This window comes from Calonectris borealis, unplaced genomic scaffold, assembly GCF_964195595.1.
Source record: "Calonectris borealis unplaced genomic scaffold, bCalBor7.hap1.2 HAP1_SCAFFOLD_40, whole genome shotgun sequence".
In the NCBI taxonomy this organism is placed as follows: domain Eukaryota; kingdom Metazoa; phylum Chordata; class Aves; order Procellariiformes; family Procellariidae; genus Calonectris; species Calonectris borealis.
Window position 1 is genome coordinate 446,213 of NW_027441454.1, and position 5,888 is coordinate 452,100.

The following is a 5,888-nucleotide window of genomic DNA, read 5'->3' on the forward strand; positions in this document are numbered from 1 at the left end:
GGTGTTTAGTTGCCGACTGGGGTTAAACCACGACAGGGGTCCACCACAAAGATGGTTTCCACTCTGTCACATCCTCTGAGTTAAAACTGTCGGCAGGAGCTGGCTCATCCTGGGACTTTGTGTCACCCACGCACATGACCTGCAGACCAGAAGTACCCCTGAAAAGACCTCGACGGCCTGCATTAACACACCAGCATGCACCCGAGATGTAAACACTGCCAAGTCATCTCTTATTTGCAACAGGTATAGAGGACCAAACTCAGCAAATCTAGCCTTACTTCTACTGAAACTTTCCTTACAGACAGCTCATCTTCTGTGTTTGTAAACTGTAGTAAAGACCTGTTCTAGAGCAAAGGCTTGAACCCTGCCTGCGGTGAAGAAGCCCCAGTTTTCTTTCCTCCTTACATAATAGATAATTGTCATCCTCTGATACCCTTATCTGAGTCATAGCTCAAGTGGAACGATACCACTGAGAGTTTTGACGGATGGCTGAAGTCAATCATCTTGCGACCCTATAAACAGCGGTCCCAAGTGAGGCCCTCTGAGCTCTCCTGGACGGCAGCGGGCTGTGCCCAGAATCTCCCTCTGAGTGGGACGCTTCTCAGAGCTCGCAAACTCTCAAGTTTGCGATATTCAGAGGACCGTCACCGACTGGCATGGGACCTGGGCTGCAACACTGCTCGGCCGAAACACTCAGAGCTCGCAAACTCTCAAGTTTGCGATATTCAGAGGACCGTCACCGACTGGCATGGGACCTGGGCTGCAACACTGCTCGGCCGAAACACCCCTCGAGGCTCAACCCTTCGCCCGTTGAGAAATGCCAAGACATTTGACGTGAGCATTTCACTGAACTCAAGGGGAATTTTTAACAGGTATACCTTTGTATATTTATCTATTTTTTGTGTCTGTGTGAATTGATGGAGGTACCTACTAGCAAATATAGTCTGCTTAAAACTTACGATCTGTTTTAAGATTGGGAATGAACCTTAGACTACTGCTAAACACATATCATCCTTTAGACATAAACCGTTGACCAAGTCTGGGACTAGAGGTGGATCCAGCCGGGTCTACTCTGAATCGTGTGACTCAACGGGAGGGTTTCTTTACCCTTTTTTTGTATTAGATATAAACCGTTGTCCAAGTCTGAGACTAAGATTGGATCCAGCTGAGTCTTCTCTGAACCTCGTGACTCAACAGGAGGGTCTCCCTTAACCTTTTCATCCTCAGCCTCTGTATAAGTCATTCCAGCTCAATTCTAACACGATGTTCTGGTTTTGGCTGCGATAGAGTTAATTGTCTTCCTAGTGGCTGGTATAGTACTCTGTTTTGGATTTAGTATGAGAATAAGGTTGATAACCTTAGACCGATGGTTTAGTTGTTGCTAGGTAGTGTTTACCCTAGTCAAGGACTTTTCAGCTTCCCATCCTCTTTTCCTTCATGTGCTTCATCCGAGTAGTAAGTGATAGAGTGAACCTCGCTATCGAACTCTGTTAAGTTGCGCTTTTATAATTTTCTATTAAAATCACTCTCTGCTAACACCTTTGACAGTGATTCTTTGAGCGGCCTCTAAACCACTCATTCGTGACACCTCACCATGAGCTTCTGAACCACATGACTGCTGCTGGCCTTTCAGCTTCTCTGATGGACACGACCAAGGCACGTGCCTCCTACTGTCGCATCATGGACGCAGGTGGAATGGACGTGACAACTCGCATACAAACCCTTTTCCTGGAGAGGGCCTATGGGTACTTTGGCAGAGGTACATTCCCAGCCATGTTCCTGCTGCTGGCCTATCACCTCCAGAGACAGAACCGACCTCACAGTCCCCTTCACAGCCATGTGCTTCCTACTGGATTATGGGTTTCTGAGACACAGCTGACTTCATAATACCATGCCCATCCATCACTCTCCTTGTGGCCCAGGACCTGACCAGATAAAAGTATGCTTGTTTGATCAAATCTATCAAATATATTTCCTACCAACGATTTGAGTGGAGAAATTTTCTTCACAGGAACTGCTGTGTTTATGTTGACACATTTTATATCTCCTGCCTCTCTTTTTTTTTCTTCTTCCTCTGCCTATTCTGTCTTCAAAAATCTCTCCAAGGGAAAGATTCACTGAAGCATAGAATAACTCAGGAGGGGATCCCTGAACATCATCTTGTCCGACTCTCATGCTCAAGGCAGAGTGAACTAGACGAGGTTGCTCAAGGCCTCTGCCCAGCTTTGTATCATCCACAAAGGAGCTGAAAGTCCACTCCGTCACATCATACAGGGGGATAGTAAAGACGTTCAACAGTGTTGGCCCAAGTGTTGGTCACTGAGAGATGCCGACTGGCTTCTAGGAGGACTTTGTACCACTGATGGCATTTGGGCCTGATTATCCAGCCAGCTTCCCACCCCTCATAACATCCACCTCTTCAGCCCAGATAGCACCAATCTGGCTATAAGGACACCATGGGAGACCAGGTCCAAGGGCTTGCAAAATTCCAGGTACACAACATGCTCTTCTTTCCCCCGGACCATTTTGGTTCAGCAATCCCTTTCTTGTCCTTCAAGTGCCTGGAAATGGCTGCAGGAGGATGTGCACCATCACCTTTCCAGGGACGGAGGTAGGCTGACCAGTCTGTAATCCTCCCAATTCTTGCTCCTGCCCTTCTTGAAGATGGGTTTGACATCTGCCTTTTCCAAGGACCCCAGAACCTCTCTGATTGCTTCTGGCACTTCTGAGGGCATAGTCCAGAATCTCAGGCAAGGGTGACGTAGCAGACAGGAGCACTTGCAATGAACCTGTCCAAGGCAGCTGAGATGAATGTCACTGGGACAGTGGGGGTTGTTCCTGGAGTGACCCACAGAAATGTCAGGATTCTGTCAGGTGTCCACATCTGAGCTGCCTTTGTGCACTCCTTATGTGCACAGGGGTGGTCAGAGACAGAGTCTTTCCCTTTTACACACAGAGGCAGCGCACTACAGGAGTCACAGTGTCTCTCTGAATTCCTCCAGAGGATAGGAGACATCTCAGCCCTGCGGTGTATCGCCCTGCTCTGCACCCATCTGAGATCCCCCAAGGCATGAAGAATGGACACAGGGACCTCAATTCAAGGAATTTCCCTGGTTTCCCAGGGAAAGTTACTCTCAATGTGAAGTGACCTCAAGGCACTGTCTCTCAGGCCTTCATGGAACCCCTGGGAATAGCCGGTGGCATTTGTGCTCACTGGGGTTCATCTCACCTCACATACATGATGTGCATGCTTACGTCTCATCCCTACAATGCAAACAGGGACTTCTGACCTAGTCATTCGGTGTCCCTCCGTGGAGGGACAAAGGACCTCTCCGGGCTGGGGTGAGAGGCCAGTGCTGGAAATGGTGCTTTTGAGGGGCTCGTCCATTATGATTGCCCTGGGGCAGCTTCCCCAGGGTGTCCAGCGAACACGGGCACAGAGCAGGCCCTGCTCTGCTGGTCCTTCAGGCCTCTCGCAGGAGGCCTGGCTGTGCAAGGACATTGCTGCAGGCCCCAACCTTGCACACTCACATTGTTTAGCTGTTCACTGGTGTTTTCATCTGCGGGCCACTTGCTTGGGCATGTTCTTGAGAGCAGCATGTTTTGGAACAAGACCTAAGCCTTCAGGCAGTGCCCTGAGAAGATCACCTTGCTTTATGGAAATGCTGTTGTGGAGGCCAGCTCTGTCCCAGAAGTGCCCATTGCCTGTCCCTGCCTGCAGTCACAGGACTACCACGCAGCAGGACTGTGACCAAGCTGCCAGAGCACTCAGGCCTTAACCAGTGCAAGAGCTGAGAAGGACAGAGTAGAAGTGGAAAGTGAGCAGCTCTGGAAAGACCAAGCGCTGGTGCTCCCTGGCAGTGCTGCTGTGCTGGGACTCTTTTCCCCTCCACCTCTGCACACAGGCACTGCCCCTGTAGCTCCAGAGAAGGTCTCGAAGGAAGGATCTCAGACAAGACACTGCGGGGTTCATTGTTTTGTTTAAACACACAGACAGCACAGCTCCTTATTTACACAGACTCTGGGTAACACCGAAGTTGGATAGACACGTAATTAAAAATGGCACAAATAATGACATTTCTTTATGGACAACATTATGTGAAGTAAAACAAAGCAAATAAACCCCAACCCCACAACCAAACCCAACAAAAACTACAGAAGATGGGCTTTACCTGTAAGGAGTTACATTATGAGTGATTTGCAGAAGATGAAAAGCAGTTTATTGCTTTTGAAAATCATCTAGTCACCAGTCTCCACACTGCATCCTTGAGCTCCTTGTTCTTCGTGCTGTACATGACAGGGTTCACAGCTGGAGGCACCACTGAGTCCAGAACTGCCACCACCAGATCCAGGGATCGGGAGGAAATGGAGGGAGGCTTCAGGTAGGCAAACGTGCCAGTGCTGATAAACAGGGAGACCACAGCCAGGTGAGGGAGGCACGTGGAGAAGGCTTTGTGCCGGCCCTGCTCAGAGGGTATCCTCAGCACAGCCCTGAAGATCTGCACATAGGACAGCACGATGAAAACAAACACCCAATTCTACACAGATACTAACCACAATGACCCAAACTTCCCTGAGGTAGGCATCTGAGCAGGAGAGCTTGAGGATGTGGGGGATTTCACAGAAGAACTGGTCCCCAGCATTGCCTTGGCAGAGTGGTATTGAAAAGGTATTGGCAGTGTGTACCACAGGAGTGAGTAAACCACCACCCCAGGCAGCTGCTGCCATGTGGACACAAGCTCTGCTGCCCAGGAGGGTCCCGTAGTGCAGGGGTTTGCAGATGGTAACGTAGCGGTCGTAGGCCATGATGGTGAGAAGATAAAACTGCTGCAGCACTGAAAAAGAAAAAAAAGACCTGTGCAGCATATCCCGAGCAGGAAATGGCCCTGGTGTCCCAGAGGGAGTTGGTCGTGGCTTTGGGAACAGTGGTGGAAATGGAGCCCAGGAGGGAGAGGTTGAGGAGGAAGAAGTACATGGGGGTGTGGAGGCGGTGATCACAGGCTACGGCGGTGATGATGAGGCCATTGCCCAGGAGGGCAGCCAGGTAGATGCCCAGGAATATCCAGAAGTGCAAGAGCTGCAGCTCCTGGGTGTCCGTGAATGCCAGGAGAAGGAACTGGGTGATGGAGCTGCTGTTGGACATTTGTTCACTCTGGGCATGGGGGACTGTTGAAAGAGGAGAAGACATTGACTTCTTTGAGCCAATCCTATGCTTGTTTCCCAAAAAATCCCCCCCAATTACTTCTCTTTCTTTGGTGTAACTTTGTTCCGCTCCTTATGGTGATCTCAGGTTTGTGCTGCTGAGTGCGGGCACTTTCTCTGAAGGGGCAGAAATCATCATCTTCCACATTGCTCTCCGCCTGAACACTGGTGAGCCCTGAGGGACAAAAGGGTTCCCTGTGCCCCCCAGTGCAGAATCAGGAGAGCGGCTCTGCCCACGAGTGACCTCCTGGTCACCACACGGGTGCCCTGTGCTTACACCACTCTCTGCTGCAGGATGACATCACTAACAACATACTTGAAGAAGAAACTGGACTTTTGTGAGCGTGGAAGAGTCCAGTTTCAAATTCCATTACTGTTCTCCTTCCCTGTGCAGCCGAGCAGAGAGGGATGCAGAGGGGTGGCATGGCTCCCTGCTACCTGGAGCTGTCCCTGATGGGGGCTGTTTCTCTGTCGCCAACTCTCCTCCCTGTCAGTGCATCCCACCCGCTCTGTGCTCAGCTCTGCCCTGAAGACACCTTCTGGCAGCAGGGCACTGCCCAGGGGCATCTCCCTGTTTTCAGGTCCTAAGGAGCAAATCAGACAAAACCTCAAGCCTCAAGCAAAGGCGATGTCGGTGCTGTCTGTAGGTAGAGAAGTGGTTGAAGGCACTTTCTGAGGTTTCTGGC

At 50.4% G+C, this 5,888-nt stretch overlaps 1 pseudogene; it reads right to left on the reverse strand.

Moving 5' to 3' along the window:
• Positions 1-4,187: 4,187 nt before the first annotated feature.
• On the reverse strand, positions 4,188-5,143 carry LOC142076274 (olfactory receptor 14C36-like; annotated as a pseudogene).
• Positions 5,144-5,888: the final 745 nt, after the last annotated feature.